This window comes from Diplotaxodon limnothrissa, linkage group LG17 (assembly GCF_057381915.1).
Source record: "Diplotaxodon limnothrissa isolate DT_005_m linkage group LG17, D_limnothrissa_male_GT1.1, whole genome shotgun sequence".
Lineage (NCBI taxonomy): Eukaryota > Metazoa > Chordata > Actinopteri > Cichliformes > Cichlidae > Diplotaxodon > Diplotaxodon limnothrissa.
In genome coordinates, this window is record NC_140612.1 from 36,582,683 (window position 1) to 36,601,051 (window position 18,369).

An 18,369-nucleotide genomic window follows, 5' to 3' on the forward strand; every position below is an offset into this window, starting at 1 on the left:
TTAGCTTTCTCCACATTGCCTTTTAGAAAGCTAATTACCCAGAACAAATAAAACTATTGAAGCCATTCACAGATAACTGAAAAAGCACGAATATAGTGACCAGTGAAAAACAAGCATCATCTGCACAAGCTCATTTTTTAGTGTCTGCAATTTTGGTTTTAGTTGCTTTCTCTCATCGTCTAGCTTCAGCAACACTACTTGAATGAACTCAAAAAAGCCAGTATACTTCATAGGATAGCTCAGATGCAGAGCATAGATTAGCCCAAACAAAGACACCAGGGCATCAGTCCATGAGTGATGAGTCATAACAAACTGATCTTCAAGTTCTATGAACACTTGGCGTGGTGAGAAAGGAACTCCTCCAGGCACCTCCTCTTCATCGACATCAGCAACCAGAGCAATTCTATGGCTTCATAGAACTCAATTTCACCCTAAGATATAATACAGAGTGCACAATTATTCATCTGTAATATCTCTGTTAAAAGCATAAATACAAATGTTCAGGCACCTTTCTTCAGTTTTTCAAATTCTATATATCATAACATGTTTTAAGTTGACAGTGAAGGTTCATTTTTCATTCATCCAGGTAGTCAAATCAAGGATGAAAGAAGTTTATAAGTCATTCAACTTCACGTCTTCAACTTTCAACCCAAGTCCAGATGACTTATAAACTCCTTTCAACCTTTTTTAAATTCAAATGTGCAAATTATTGTAATACCAAAGTACCTTGCATGTTTTGAAAATCTCTGAGGTACATTGGTAGGCCGGCCAGAACTGCTGTTCTAGTTGCATAGATGTCGTTTGTGTCCTTATATATATATATATATATATATATATATATATATATATATATATATATATATATATATATATATATATATATATAAATAAATAAACAAACACATAACAATGGCAACTGCCAAGCAAGCAGAATAATAATTAGTATCTTTTAAATACCTGTTTTCCATATGCCGACAAAAGCTGCTCCATCCTTTCACCGACCCGTCCAGTTTTCCTCTTTTTGTAAAGTCCAGTCAGCTGAGGAGCATAATCATCCAGCGCAGCATAAAACACATGTGGCAGATTCTGATTGGTGATCCGATGAAATTCAAAGTAGAGCTGAAGAGAATTCCAAAAATATTATAAGCAAAACACAGCATACTATATGAGCAGCAAATGTTATATACATAGTTGTACTTACCTGTGTCTCATGAAAGAGTGCTGGCCATGGTCCCTCGCCTGGCAAAATTTGAGGTTATTGGATGAGGGCGATTAACTTTGTCAGAATGTTGGTATGGAAAGTGCAGAATTGCTCTGTTTAAGTCTTCTAAGTTAAAATATCTCTTAGAAATCAAACCTTTAAACAATGTGCCAACTCCACTGAAATGACACCTTCAAACAGGTCGTGTAGGAAGTCAGGTGGGAAGCCTGTGACAGGATGAAAGAAAGAGAGATGGTCAGAAGGAACACAGGTGTTTTTAACACCATAGTTTTCCTTAATGTCATCATTCTGAAGCTCTTGCACAATAATTATCATGAGCATCTTTTGTTCTCATTACATAATTCCCTGTAACAGCATTTTCTGTTTGCATTTCTGTTTGGGTGGCATGATAAAACCTACAGAAATATGTAGACCTGAAACTCTCATTGAAACCAGCAAGTCCATGGGCAGAAGGTTGTCTGCCACAACAGAGTAGACAGTGCCTTTAAGACATTCACCAAGAGTCTCAATGTAGGCACCTACTTCTTCAAGAGTTTTCAGATCATTTAAGAGTGGTGACAGCATTTCCTTACACCCAAACTGGCGTACATCATTGGAATTGCACAGCAGAGCAAGCTGGGTGCAGTGTAGAGCAGAACAAGATTTAACTGGAAAGTTTTCCAGTGTCCAATAAACTGCAAAGACTTTATGTATTTTCTTTGAGGTACCAAGTGGGTTTGTGATCAAAATCATCCACATAAAGTATCATTGACAATTTCTGTCCCTCTTGTGACAGTAGAACATTTTCCTGGTAGTAGGATCCATCACAAAATGACATGAAATGTCCAGGAATCTGTGTGGGTGCTTGTTTAATTTCTTCAAGCACATCATTTTTTTTCAACAACAATTGCAAAGATGTGAGAATAGGCACATACATATAAGTGTGCTTTGACGATTCAATTAAATACTCCACAGGTTTGACATATGGAAAATTTTCTTCATAATATGATTTCCTCCTCTTTGCTGTAGATAGTGGTCCTTCAGATGTGACACATTTATGTAAAACATTACTATCAGAAACTGCCTGACAAATCTCATCCACCAGTTTGTCCGTATATGTACAGTTGTGCTTTTTCAGTATATCTACAACTGATTTTCTAACCAAAGGTTGTGATAACAAAAACAACTGATCAATATGCTCAATAATCTCCTGTGTTGCTCTCTGGGACACATGGAGAAGGGTCTGCATTTTCAAGAAAAATCCAGCCAGATTGTATTGCAACTGCTCTTCTAAACCCTCAATTCCACTGATTTCACTGGTGGATGCCACTTGATTGTCATCTGATGACTCTATTGAATCAAGTTGCATGTCATCTTTTTGTTCTACATTTATAACACTTTGCACAATGCCTTCATTGTAACTTGTTGAATTTTGGTGGTCTCTGCATTTGTGGGCATTGAAGGTTGAGTAGACATTGGTTTTAAAATTGCAGTTCTTGAAAGGACATGGAACAGTTTCTTTTCGTTTTAAATGCCCCCTCAGATGGATAAACATTTGGCTTTCAATAAATGGCTGCTTAAAATTACACATAGAGCAACAAAATCCATAATTATTCAAATCTGGATAAGAACCGTCTTTTCTTTGCGTGGGAGTGTGTATTGTTGACATGTGTATCTTTAATGAATTAAATGTATTAAATGTACACATGCATGTGTTGTAGAGACAGGGTAAGGGTGAAATTGTGGAGTACTGACCATGGTTGAGCCGATAATGCTTCAACAACATGACTTTTATGGCAGTAGAAAAACTAGACAAACTACACAACTTGCAATTCCACATTTTGATACCAAATCGTTTTAAAATCACCTTTACTGGTTGTCTTTAGTGCAGTGCTGGATGATCTCTCGGCATGCTACTGCTCCTTCAATCGTCAGACTGTAATAACACAAAAGCCATGAGGACAGAAAGCTAGCAGAACAGTTTTTACTTTTACTTCACTTAAAAACAGTCAATCTGAATAACACAAGCTTGGAAAACAGTAAGATTTATTCTTGCACTACAGTTCATTTTCAATTCAGGTTGGTCAACTACTCTATACGTTATAAAATAATAAAGCAATTTTACACAAGTGAAGTACACAATAGGCTAACCCTTGGAAAGTACAGAGTCAGAAACGTTTAGGTTTGGTGCAGTGCAGCTTTGAAAAGGTAAATTATTTCGCGACTAAAATGCCACTAACCATCATATTCAAAATTTGTGAAGGCGAACTTGTCCGTTAAACTCTTAAAATTAACACTAAATAAATTTTCTAATATTTTCACTGTGTCAAAAGTAGGCTACATTTGAACTTGATAAAGGTCAGAGTCAGAAAAGCGTAAACACTGATTTTACCAAAGGTTTTGTGGCATGCAGTTTGCAAAAATCAGACTACTTACCAACTATTGATTGAAACAAGCCACCAACCGTTAATTTTTTAAATTGTGAAGGCAGACTCCATACAGCGCTAGGCGGGAATTGTGTGCTGGCAAGCTAAGTTACGAGCTACTACAACAAAGTAGTCTGATAAATTACAACGAAGTACAACTAAAACAAAGCAGTCTGATAAATGTACGTTTTGTATGCTAGAAGTAAGCATTAACAAAAAAACATAAAAATAACTTTATCTTGTACTTTCCACTCTCTTGACGAGGCTCCTGTCTCATGGCCGACAAGTCCAGGCAAAACACTGGGGGCGGGGCTGTGGATGATGACTAATACAAATGAATTAGCACAACTTAAACAGTTTAAAGCAACAGTACTTAAAACGTTACAAAAACATAATGTGTACTTATTACAATAAAGTTATTATATCATATGTATACTTTTGGGTCTACCTAACACACTTCATGAAAGTTACTTTAACTATTTTTCAGAACTGAGTAAGAACAACTTACTTCTTTTAGTAAGATGCACTGTTGGGTTTTACAGTGTATACATATGTGCTATTAATAAATATGCCTCTCTAATACACAGACCCATGTCATATTAAGATAAAAATCTTTATACATTGATATGTAATTATTTAATACACTTTAGTACTGTTTTTTTATAATATGTCTTTATATACAATTATTGATTTTTAAATTACAGTAAAACCTCATCAGTATTTATTATCCTACCTCATTCCTATAGTGCTTTATAAGTGTTTTTTATATAACTAACTGCCATGCACATGCATTTTCCTCACTTTATTTATTGATTTATTTTTATTTTATTCACCCTCACCTTAGCCCATAACACTCCTCCCCCATCTGTGAATATTTGTTTTCCTTAATTTCCTGGTAACAGAATATTTCTTGGTATTTATGTTATTTGAATTGAGCTTAAAAAAACATAAAAAAACAAAACAAATTTTACATTTTTCACTCCACGTCAGGTGCGTTTGTTGTTGTCAGACAATGTGGACATCACTGTCAGTGTTTGCGTACTATATTGTTATTAGTAAACCTATTGGTAATGGCTACATACTGAGGTTTTGTACATATTAGCTCATTTGTTTGCAGTAAATAGCATGCTGAGAAAACGTGCAGTAAAAGTTAAAATGTCAACAACACAGTTACCAAACTCTGTCAGGAAGAAGACGTCGTTGAATCTGCCGCTCACTCAACACAGGTTTTGTCGTCATCATCATCATCATCCACGGGTTCAACTTCTTGTGTGTTGGCAACTGACGTGCTATGGTTAGCTGCAGGTGCTTTGGTGAATTTAGCTTTTCATACTATAAAATACAATACAGTGTGTCGGTCACATGGTCTCACTCTCTTGTTGTTATCTAACCCATATGCATTCTTATATAGAAATTTTGCACTAATTGATTTAGTGTGAATCGGAACTTAGTAGCTCCAAAATAATTTGGCCATTACCCTAATAAGTACCAAGTTTATTACACAAGAGTACTAAAAACTGAAACCAAAAAGCTTTTGGGATTAATTTTCTTGAACAGAGTTGGAATGGACCGTTAAACGTGCTTGGTTTGTTTTCTGTCTGTAGTCGATGCTGTTCATGGGGGAATTTCCATGTTCATCTCAGGTGATCGCGGATAGGAAATGAAGGGTACTTCCAAAAGAGCAAATGTAAAAGCAGGACTCTTTGGTTTACATCTATACAAACACGCACACACATACACGCACATGCAAATGCCATGGTGTTGTTTTTGTAATACAAATATCTTGATCAGAAATGCATCATTACCGCTGCAGGAAAGTTCCCAGGAACCCTAGAGCTTTTTTTTAAGCAGGACAGAAACCTTACCTACATTTCAGAAGCAAGAATGAGGGTCTAGATTTAGTGTCTGGTCTGCTGACCAGTCAAGCACATGCCTTAGTTTTGCAAGACTTGTGTAATAGCGAATCAAAGCAATAGCAATAACTCAATTAGTTAATTAGCAATCACTGATTTAGATTGATACTACAGTAATATTATAGAGAAAAAATATTTGGAATGTGACTGATGTCATGATTTAATATAATTAAATGATGTAATTACTAATGTAATCATTCAACACTGGACTCATGTGGTACTTGTTTCCTCATTTTACTTCTTATAAAAGTAGACCCAATATACAAAGATCAAAAAGAAAAGATAAGACACAGAAAGAAAGATTAGGAGAAGGGCTCAGAGGTGAAGAAAGAGGAAGCTCGCTGAAAGGAAGAACCGTTTGTGTGAAACGCAGTATGTAGTAGGAGAAGAAGTACAAGCAAAAGAAAATGAAATGGGGGCGGGGGGTGTCTTACAGGCAGAGATGGGCAGTAACGCGTTACTTGTAACGCGTTACTGTAATCCGATTACTTTTTTCAAGTAACTAGTAAAGTAAGGGATTACTATTGCAAAAACGGTAATTAGATTACCGTTACTTTCCCGTAGGAACGCTGCGTTACTGCGTTACTAAAACCGTGATTTTTTTGCGAGAATGTCTCATGACAGTGACGTAAGCGAGTGCGACGTTCGTGACAACAGCTGTGTGCAGATCAACAATGGATCATATATCGAGTGCGGGAGAGAGTATGAGCGTGCAGCGTTTAAAGTGTGGAAGCACTGACCTTACTTTGAGTTTGATTCCATAAAAAGTGACAAAAACATTAGTGTCCATTAGCATTGTGCGTGGGAAGAAAACATCTTTTTACAGCGAAAAAAACCCCTAAACTTCCAAGCAAGCTCCGAGTGCGCTATGACGTAATGGAAAATTCACAGAGAAACTGCCGTATCCTTCCACTGACCGCTGCGGCACACCTGCACCAGGGTAAACCTCCGCCTACCCAACTCCTGCTGTACAGGTGAAAATAGAGCAACAGGACCGCTAGTCTTTGATTTTATTTATTTTCTGCTGTGTTTTACTTGCATCTATTTGAAAGAGTGAGTGTAAACACAAAAAAAAAAAATATTTTATGTGCTGGAATGTGCAGAAAATAGGTTTAAATATTAAACAAATTTCTTCCAGTCAGAGAATGTTGCATATAATTAAATTTTTGCTTGATGCATAAAGTTAAAAGATTAAAATTAATAAAACTATAAAAGTTTTAAAAAGAGACTTTTCCATTTGATTACATTTTGTATGATGGATTATGCAGAAAAAGTAGAATTGGGCTGAAAGATCTATCGCTTTATCACCTATTCAGGTTGTAAATCGTGTTTTTAAAAAGTAACTAAGTAACTAAGTAATTAATTACTTTTGAAAATAAGTAATCAGTAAAGTAACGGGATTACTTTTTGGGGGAAGTAATCAGTAATTAGTTACTGATTACTTTTTTCAAGTAACTTGACCAACACTGCTTACAGGTGTTTCTTTTCTTTGTAGAGGGGTTTCCTCTTTTGCCTTTAAGGATGAAAATAATCAACACATTTGCGGTTGCTATGCCAACATAAAATTTCTTCCTATGGGCTCAGCTGGGAAGCATTCCTGGCCATAATTACCCATAATCCCTCTGCATTTCCATCTGAGAAAAAGACTGAGGAGCAAGAAGCGGAAAGGCATTTATTTGCATATTCTGTCTCAGAAGGTGCACAGTTTTGAAAAGTCACGCACAGTCAGCCAGGGGTGTGGCAGATAGTTCCTGGGAGCGCTAGCAGGACATTTCCTAGGACATTTTCCAGATTCCCGCTTACTACTTTTTTTTTTCCAGTCAAACCAACTATTTGCTTCTTTTGCTGCTAGACCACATTTTTGTCTTTTCTTAATACTTGCTGAAAATAATGGGGACTCTTGATATTGATGGGTCAATATCACCAATGCATTCAGTCCTTTTGGGATCAAAAGCAATCCCATACTCAATTTTTTTTCTGGCAATGTTAGCTAACTATGCAAAAAATAAATATAGTGCCTGAGATCTGGTTTTGAAACCTTAAGAAGTGTTTTCATGCCAGTGACGTGTCACAAGTCAAGAAGTTAATAATTCCCCTTTTCTGAAACCTAGAAAAAACAAACAAGACACTGACATTATCTACAGCTACTCTTAGTACTATTGATACTTTAGAGTCTTTTTCTCCAATTGATCTTTCGGAGTTAACTTCAGTAATTACTTCCTCCAAACCATCAACGTGTCTTTTAGACCCCATTCCTACAAAACTGCTCAAAGAAGTCCTGCCATTAATTAATTCTTCGATCTTAAATATGATCAACCTATCTCTAATGATTGGCTATGTACCACAGGCCTTCAAGCTGGCTGTAGTTAAACCTTTACTCAAAAAGCCATCTCTAGACCCAGCTGTCTTAGCTAATTACAGGCCAATCTCCAACCTTCCTTTCATATCAAAAATCCTTGAAAGAGTAGTTGTCAAACAGCTAACAGATCATCTGCAGAGGAATGGTTTATTTGAAGAGTTTCAGTCAGGTTTCAGAGCTCATCACAGCACAGAAACAGCTTTAGTGAAGGTTACAAATGATCTTCTTATGGCCTCTGACAGTGGACTCATCTCTGTGCTTGTCCTGCTAGACCTCAGTGCAGCGTTCGATACTGTCGACCATAATATCCTATTAGAGCGACTAGAAGATGCTGTAGGTATTACAGGTACTGTGCTGCATCGCCTTCACACACTAAGGTTAATTATGGAGTTCCACAGGGTTCAGTGCTAGGACCAATTCTGTTTACATTATACATGCTAGGCAGCATCATTAGAAGACATAGCATACATTTTCACTGCTATGCAGATGACACACAACTTTTTCTGTCCATGAAGCCAGATAACACACACCAATTAGTTAAACTGCTGGAATGTCTTACAGACATAAAGACCTGGATGGCTGCTAATTTTGTGCTTTTAAATTCAGATCAAACTGAGGTTATTGTACTCGGCCCTGAAAATCTTAGAAATATGGTTCTTACTCTGGATGGCATTACCTTGGCCTCCAGTAACACTGTGAGGAACCTTGGAGTCATTTTTGACCAGGATATGTCCTTCAACGCACATATTAAACAAGTATGTAGGACTGCTTTCTTCCATTTGCGCAACATCTCTAAAATTAGAAATATCCTGTCTCAGAGTGACGCTGAAAAACTAGTTCATGCATTTATTACTTCTAGGCTGGACGACTGTAATTCATTATTATCAGGATGTCCTAAAAACTCCCTGAAAGCCTTCAGTTAATCCAAAATGCTGCAGCAAGAGTCCTGACAGGGACTAGAAAGAGAGAGCAGATTTCTCCTGTTTTGGCTTCCCTTCATTGGCTTCCTGTTAAATCCAGAATTGAATTCAAAATCCTGCTCCTCACATACAAGGTCTTAAATAATCAGGCACCATTATCTTAATGACCTTGTAGTACCATATCACCCTATTAGAGCACTTCGCTCTCACACTGCAGGCTTACTTGTTGTTCCTAGAGTATTTAAAAGTAGAATGGGAGGCAGAGCCTTCAGTTTTCAGGCCCCTCTTCTGTGGAACCAGCTTCCAGTTTGGATTCAGGAGACAGACACGATCTCTACTTTGAAGATTAGGCTTAAAACTTTCCTTTTTGCTAAAGCATATAGTTAAGGCTGGACCAGGTGACCCTGAATCCTCCCTTAGTTATGCTGCAATAGGTGTAGGCTGCTGGGGATTCCCATGATGCATTGAGTTTTTCTTCTTCAGTCACCTTTCTCACTCACTATGTGTTAATAGATTGTTGGGCTTTTCTGTGTATGTGTTATTGTAAGGTCTACCTTACAATATAAAGCGCCTTGAGACGACTGTTGGGGTGATTTGGCGCTGTATAAATAATATTGAATTGAATGAAATTGAATTGAATTGACTTTTATTTTATTCAGTTTGACCCAAAATAAGTGGCTGAGGAAATGAATGACAGAGTTAGAATCTGCTATAGAGTCCAGCAGCATGGTTTGAGAAATAAAATCCCATTCATATTGTCCACAAGGATTTGGGGATTTTGATTATGAGTCATAATACTGTAACTATCCAAAGTAGACTTAGTACAAACTAAGGCATTATGAAAGAAAGGCACAGGGTCTTTTAGAGACTAATGTGTGTGTGGGTGTATTATCATCCCCATTTAATTTAGAATATCATTAATCATGAAAAACTACGACCCTACATAATACAAAAACTCAACAAGAAAGTGTTTTTAGAGGCTGAGACAGAAAGTCGTTTTCCAGACTTCCTGCCTTGACATCCATAGGACCAAAAATCATTTTGCAAGTACAGCTATTGGTCAGATATAAGGCATGATACAACTGTAAAAAGCTACAATATACAGCTTCAGTCAGAGGTTTACATACAGCCATGACAATTAATGAATTTCTTTTTACAGGGTGATTCTACAGCAGACCTCTTTAATAACTTTTTAAAATTTATTTTTAGTTAATTTATTTTAGTTAATTTCGTTTATTTATTGTCTCTCATCCACGCAGGGTCAAAAGTATACATACAGGCCCATTCAGGTTTTTCTAGGGGTTTACAGTAATGTATCTAATGCCTTTTTGGAGTCAGCAAAAAGGTGTATGCTGAAACAGCCATTAGATGAGCTGCCAATTAATCCATTTGCATGTATAATTATCACTCAACAAATATACAGTACATTTAGTAATTATTCTTTAATCGTCAAACAGAGACGCAATAATGTTCTCACCAGTCATCCAGTACAGCAAATATTTGAACACCTACCAGCAGCAGCATCATCGTCATTGCGATCATCATCAGCCTTGCATGGTGATGATATTACACATGCCAAGAGTAACAAGTGAAGCGAAAAGCAGGAAATAACTGGACATGTTTCATATAATTATTTAATAACCGCTCTGTGTTATCTGCGACACGCACAGCTTCGGTTGGGGAAGTTGTGATTACAGTGCAAAAAACTAGCCAATTACAGCCCTGTATTTCAAACTGCTGAGCATGCAAAGCCTGTTGACATGCAATTAGTCGGACCATCATTAGGAGGCATTTCATCGCTGACTCTTCTCGATTAATTCTCATTACCTCCCAATTTGTGTGTGTGTGTGTGTGTGTGTGTGTGTGTGTGTGTGTGTGTGTGTGTGTGTGTGTGTGTGTGTGTGTGTTTACGTGTGGTTTGGCAAGGATAAAACAAAGTGGAGTGTGACTTTTTAATGCAGAAGGTCATTATGCTAATCAGTATCATTACAGAAGGCCACAGGCCCAAAATTGAGTCTAACCAAAGGCCTCCTTCTGTTCTTTGTGGGATTTCAGGTGTGTTTGTTCAGGGACTCCTCACCTGTTTTTCAGCTTATTTGTTTAGTAGCACTATTCTGTCAGTCTCCTGTTGTTTGATTGAACTTTGCAAAGTTGTTGTACTGCAGGAAAATAAGGAAATACAGGATCAGGTGATCTTAGCCCATCAAACAGTAGCCTATAAGAGCTCAAACATTTGACCATTCTATTTTAAATGTATTTTAAAACCTTTAGCGGGCCTCTTCTGTTTAGTGTCATTGTTGCGTTACACATGAAGAATTCCTGAAGACTATTCAGTTATCTTTTTGTTCCCTTAAATAGCACTACTTTTCCTTGTACATTAGTTTTCTTACACCATTGGAGGCTAAATTGCTATCTGTGCCTTAGGACATATTGAAGGTGATGAACTGCCAGTCATAATCCCACTTTATACCATTTCATCATCCTCATCATGTAAACCTAAATAGAGCCAATTTGAGCTTGAAGAACTCACGTCTCAATTCTCCATTCAACGTTCATTTCAGTGCGAGCACTCAGGTGTGAAGGATTTAAGCATCAGGGGCCAGCTTTTTATTGTGCCGGTGTCATAGGTGTCACAGAGAGGGGGTTTGCAGCTGCTTTGGCTGCTATTGTCATTGCGTTGTAACGTCGGGACCTATGGATTAGAGCTTCTGAGTGTTTAGTTTCTCCACAATGTGACAGAGCTCCGCTGTGACATGTGGCCATTAGCCATGCTTGTGAATAAGTAATGATGTGCCCACAGCAAAGATAAACACACCCTGAGATGTATAGGTGCATATAGCTTGTGTATATGGATGAGTAGCTCAATTGTGTGTGTGGGTCTTGCTTATTGGCAGAATTTCTTCTAACTGATATGTGTTTTTGTAAAATGTGTGCTCGTCTGTGTGTGCTTGTGCCTGTGTGTGTGTGGGCAGAGACTGCTGACCAGGCAGCATATGCCAGGGCTCGGGCACTCAAAGACACACAGTCAGCACAATGCCTGTCACAGCAGCCAGCCAATCAGATCCCTTAAAGCATGGGCCAAAGGGCAGGCAGGAACCAATTGTCGTGACAGGGTCTTCTGTGCACCGGTGTAACTGATGGCTCAGTTTGGCTCAGTTTGACTCTGGCATTCAACGCCTTGTATTTATGCTAACGGATGTTGCTTCGGTTTCTGAATGACAGTTAATGTGTTGTTATTTATTAGATCACAATCATTACTTTGTGCAAATGTGGGCATTTCATACAGCGATGCATACACAATTACTTAAAAGTATCTTCCGTGACTTGTAATATAACCATGTTGCACAATATTTAATTATAGTTCCAAATGCAGAGATTGGAAAGCCTTATTACAAAGTACACAATGCTCACTATTCATTTGCTGTGGCAGATCATAGTAATACTACATTCTTCTTTTGCATTGTGGTTCTGCATTGGGCCTGAGTCTGTCAGTGTCAGACATTCATTTTTAGGCTATGTCAAGATATTCTAAACTGCATGTACAAAAGCACCAAACGGAACTACTCTGCTTTGTTTGTTTCTCAAACCATAAAAAGCTCGTCTGTTCATCTTTTTGTTCACTTCCTTTTTTGGGGGACCGGTACATTGTAATACAAGGATAGATAAAAGGATAGCTCGATTCTTCTCACTGGACTGAATAACTAGACATGGAGGATACAATCAGAGCTCTGCGGACAAGCTTTTCTGCCTGTTCCTCCTGCGATCATAGGGTTAGGGGATTTAAGGCTTTGGTTTCAGTATCCTCTTAAGATAGCAATGGGCAGTTAGATGGATCAAGTCACTGGAAGGAAGAAGGCGAGGGCGGGGGGTACATATCTAAAGATTTTCATACGTGTACAGCGAGAGGATGGTGCTGTATATGCGTCAGCTCATGTTTCAGAGAATTAACTACCAGCTGCTTGTGGAAAGAATTTCTGAAACAGTTTAAGCAACAGGCTACGAATGTGATTACTGACCAGTAAATAACAATTGCTTAATAAGGATAAGAGGTGAAAACTCCATTTGGAATGTAAACCATTCATGTCGGCTGTTAAGTAAAACTTGAATGTTGCTTTGATAACCATAATGGTATCCATATGGTCGCCTAAGGAGCCCATTAGAGGGAAAACAGTGAAAACAAGACACCTGTTTTGAATTTTGCCATTAAAATTGTGCTAATCTTTCCTACTGCAAAATGTTTTACTGCCTTTTCTCAGAGTTGGGCAGTGTGCCAGTCTTTTTACATGATGTACTCAAAGGCCAACGCAGACGCAAAACCTGAACTAACGCAATAAAAATGTGTTCCTATCTAAAATGATCAAATGGGATTTGTTTTTATGAAATCTCCTACACAAACCCTGCGGCTGTTCTGTCCCCTCCTGCAGTGTTTATTCAAATGCTCAAACGTGCGCACATTCACACTGACCATGTGCGCACACAGATAAAAAGCCCAGATATGACTGTGGGCTTGCTTTTATGATGAAAGGTGTCAAAATAAAATAAGTCTGAGAGTAGAAGAGAGTCCTTGAACTGTTTTGCATTACTTTCGTGCACTGTGTGACGGCGACTGCGGAGCAAGCTGAAGTTCAGCAGCTCATTCACAAGTCATTGTTGCATTGAGCTGGCACACGTGCCACGTAGAAAAAGAAATCTCAGGTCAGGTATGTTTGATTTCCTTCAGGCAAAAAGTATAATTATTGTAAATGCTAAAATACTGAGTGATTCCGACATGTAAAGGAAGAGATGCCATCTAATGCGTAAAGGATTTTCACTCCTTGCTTTGTCCTATACTTGCACCCAAACCTGCATGCAAGTAGAGCTTAGGCTGGCAGTGGAGTCTGTTTGGTAAATCCTGACTTGAACATTAACAGATGTGGTTAATTTTGTATCAATTAAAAGGAAAACCCCGGGCGTTCTTACTTTCATGGCGTCAAATACTGCGGTTGTATCAAAGTCACTCTCCAAACTGCACACAATCGACCAGATTTACTGAAAGGGCAAAATAATGTGTGAGAACAACCCCCTAAATAGTGCTTATATACACGTGTGGTTAGTTTTATAGGTGATTTACAAAAGTTGTGTTGTTTTTTAAACACATGTGCAGTCAGTTCATTTAAATATCAAGCATAAAAAATAAGACACGCGGGGGAGGGTGGGGTTAAATACTGGTGCAACTGGCAGTAAATTGCATGTCCTAAATGTTAGTAAATCTGGCCCAAGGTGTCCTTTGGAGTCTGCCCTTGATGTAGCAAGTTAAGGTACTCCCAGCTCATCTTATACGGATGCTTGTAAAGAATCCCTGGGCACTGCATTTGAAGGAATAAGCATGTGGTTGCATTCTACCGGTTTAATGATGTGAAGTGCATATCTGAATGCAAAATTTGATATTTAGGTAAACCTAAAGTTGTTTTCAGTGGTAAAAAACGGAAAAAAAAAAAAAAACAATCTATGAGTAAAAGTAAAAAGTGAGTGAAATTTGAATAAATCAGCAAACATAAAGTAAGCGAAAAAAGTGCAAACATTATTATGTTGCTCTTTGTTGTTTGCTTTCTCTTCTGTTTTTTTTCTCCATACAGGTGACCCAGGTGTTTTGGTTTTTTTTGTTTGTTTGTTTTTTTCTTTCTTCCCCCCCTTCTCACCGTCTCTTCTCCCCTTTGGTTTTCTTTCTCTCCCTCTCTTTCTTTCATTCTTTCTCCCTGTCCTATCCCCCAGTCATGTCTGTCCCGTTTGTAGGAACTGAAAATAAAATAAATTCATAATTATAATAAAGGTCAATCAAATGGACCAATATGGCAAGGCCATGATGATCCACTTGGTAAAATAAATCCGCTTGGCATCTATCTTGGACTTAAGACAACAATTCTGATGGCTAAAGATCCAAACGGGACAAAAAAAAGGAGAAAAAAAAAGAAAAAAAGAAAAAAGAAAAAAGTGCAAACAGCTTTCAAAAATAGCAAATACTGCTTTGTCCTAAATGACAAACTTTTGACTTACTCTGTCATAACCCCTTCAATTTCCAAATGTTGTCTTTGTACGTCATTAAAACTGCAGAAAATAGTTTGTTTGCTGCAGTAATAAACATACATTACTTCTGCAGCTGGTGTGCCAATGCTCTGCCAAAGAACAGTTTTGCATAATTCTGAGACATCAGTAGTATCTGACATAGTATCTGATGTATTGTAAATGATGCTCTGGGATGAAAATGCATAGGGAAAAGGAGCATACTGTATCCAAAGCACAGAAGTGAAGGTGTAAGGGAATGTGTAGAAAGAGCTAATAACAGTTATGCAATGTGGCTGTCGGATTACCAGGCAGACTAGGGACCTGACATTGTTACATAACACAGAGTCCAGACTTTAATCCATATAGCGACCTGACTGGCATGCTCCACGCATGACTAGAAGCCTTAACCTGGCTTAGACAAGGAGAGCTGTCTCTCAGAGGAATATTAGAGAAATGCTAGCATTTTGATATTAAGGCATGCTCTCTATGTATATTTACTACTTTGCCCATACTAATAAATAACATTGCTAAATCACAGTGAAGTCCTAAGTTCTTTCAACTTCGTCTCACTGCGGAGGTTCGCAGTAGAACATGAATGAAATAATGAGAATAAAAATGAGTCTGAGGTTTTTAATGGGAAAAATGTGGAGTGCCCACTCTGTTGCCCCAAATGGAGGAGTTTAAGTATCTTGAAGTCTTGTTTATGAGTGATGGGAGATTGGAGTGGAAGATTGACGGACAGACTGTTGCACTACTGTCAGCACCAATGGTGACATTGTACAGGTGCACTGTGGTGAAGAGAGAGGTGAGTGTAAAAACAAAGCTGTCAATTTTCTGTGTTCCTGCCCTCGTCTCAACGAGAACTCTCAGTAGAAACCATAAGAGTTTCGACATCTCACTAGGAATCCTCCTGGACGCCTTGTAGGTTAGGTGGCAGGTCCCACCAGGAGCAGACCCAGAGCTCACTGGAGAGATTGCACCTCTTATCTGCATTGGGAATGACTTGGTGACTGGAAAGCTGGAGGAGGATGTTAGGGAGAGGATGTCTGGGCTTGTCAGCTTAGGTTGGTAAGTGGCAGAAGATGGATGGATGGATGGATGGATGGATGGATGGATGGATGGATGGATGGATGGATGGATGGATGGATGGATGGATGGATGGATCCACCCCAACCGTTCACAGCAGATGGCCGCCCCTCCCTGAGCCTGGTTCTGCCGGAGGTTTCTTCCTGTTAAAAGGGAGTTTTTCCTTCCCACTGTCGCCAAAGTGCTTGCTCATAGGGGGTCATATGATTGTTGGGTTTTTCTCTGTATCTATGAAGCGCCTTGAGGCGACTTTTGTTGTGATTTGGCGCTATATAAATAAAATTGGATGGATGGATGGATGGATGGATGGATGGATGGATGGATGGATGGATGCAAGCAAGTACCCATCAGAACACTAAAAAAATGAATGATTATAAGTTAAGCATTGGATTGGACAGTAGATCAGATGTTAATATTTTCCTCAAATGAAAGGGAATTCCTCATATTTCCTTTCCGCATTGGCATTTACAGTATTCCTCTTTATTCACAAACACTATTACATTATAATCTACAGGGTGGGCCATTTATATGGATACACCGTAATAAAATGGGAATGGATGGTGATATTAAAGTCCTGTTTGCGGCACATTAGTATATGTGAGGGGTTTGCAAACCCCTCACATATACTAATGTGAGGGATTTGTACAACTATATTCACAAAATATTACATGCATTGTGCAGTATTAATGTAAATTACAGCAATTTATTAGAGTAGTCCTCTCTACCACTGTGAGTCGATGGCTTTATGGCTTTCTCTGACTGCGCGGTAAATACCTGGGTTATTCAAAATATTTGTATTCACTCTCATCTGATATCTACATGCAAATCGTTCATTTTTAGTACAGCGGCTTATATTGCTCTGGAGGAGGGTTAACTGGAAGATTACATGAGGACACTGCTGAAGTCGACATGCTTACAGAGAACATAATACAAGTAGCTTCTATGCACACATGCAGACATGTTGGGGAATTTAACCCCAGCAGGAGGCTTGACAAATTCAGTCTCTAAGATTTCCCTGGCACGGAGAACCAGCTCAACCAAGCCAGATCGATTTCAATCGGCGGCTTACCAAAATGATGTGGCTGCCAGCGGGCCAGCGTGATGGGCCTAAAAATAGTTTCGACCAACCCCGAGGCTGTGATGTGGCCACGTAAGCTCTGGTGGCGTCTGGGTTTATGTGTCCCTACTGAAACCCATCAAATTACAGATGCAAATGCTTATCAAAACTATTTCCACTTGCTGACACAGTTTACTAAGGCAGCAATTAGAGAAAAGGAAAATGGGAGACATCCCAGGAATGTGGGAAAAAAGGGAGAGATGGGAAAAATGAAGAAATAGGAGAGATGAATAGGGAATGGGTGGACAGTGTCAGCCTTCAGTAGGCCACAAACCAGTCTCTGCTCCCTCCCTCCCTTCTTTTTTTTTTCTCTTTTATATCCAACATCCACAGATCAAACGACTGGTGAACATAAATAAAAGCCTTGATGATGATTTCCCATGAGAGCTGTGAACAACTGCATAGCATGCATTCGCATCAAGCTACGGCAAAACAGCTGTCCGCGCTTCTGCTGTCAGCACGCCTGGTTGGCCCGCTGCCTGACTGCCTCACTTGCTCCTCAAATGGTTCACATCACCGAGACAGAGGGAGAGAGAAAAGATTATGGTTATGAATACTTCATAACCTAATTGGCCCTTGTTAAGGGATTTATCAATACATAATACTGTGGATAATAAGATAAGGAGATCCATCCTGTGCGTTAAACACATTAGGTTATTTTCCATGGGGGGACTTGTGAGGCGGAAAAGCCTTTTTACATCCAAGGGCTTCACACTTTGCCACACTGCTTCAAACCATCAACCAGTACAATTGTGCTCTAATTAGTCATAGTAGCAGCAGCACAGCAGGTGTTTTGTGTAGTGGCACCTCATTAAGGGACATACAGAGAAAAGGGGGTGGAGGGGGTTTCCCTTTTTATCCAACTGTAATATCTATTTCATGTCCAGGATCATGTGATTTCTGGAGCCTGGCCCAGCAGGCACTAGGTGATAGGCAGTAAACACCCTGGGCACTACATGGATCTATCACCTAATATCATTTCAGCTGCTGTGCATATTTGCCCAATTTCCATTGGCTATGAGAGTGGATGAGAGTATTATTGTGGTCCGCATGTTGCACTTGATTATCTTGGAAAAAATGGCAAGTACGTGCTAATTCTTGTACTGAGCCTTGAGTGTAAATTTAGGTGGATTGACACTATAGTAGTAAAAATGAAAAGAGACCACGCTGGAAAGAATCATAGTGAGTTAAAAACTCAGCAGTAGCTGGAGGTAATTCAGCCATTCCAGTTCATCTGCGCCGATTTGTTTGGACTGTGGGAGGAGCTTTGTATGAGAGAAACTGCGGGGCAAAAGGACTGCCGAA

General features: G+C 38.9%; 1 long non-coding RNA gene across 1 annotated transcript; it reads right to left on the minus strand.

The window, feature by feature from the left end:
* Positions 1 to 231: 231 nt before the first annotated feature.
* LOC146615374 (uncharacterized) lies at positions 232 to 1,265 on the minus strand. Its single transcript, XR_014907002.1, has 3 exons — positions 1,202 to 1,265; positions 958 to 1,119; positions 232 to 431 (listed from the first exon to the last, which is right to left on the minus strand). It is a non-coding gene; the product is annotated as an uncharacterized LOC146615374 (long non-coding RNA).
* Positions 1,266 to 18,369: the final 17,104 nt, after the last annotated feature.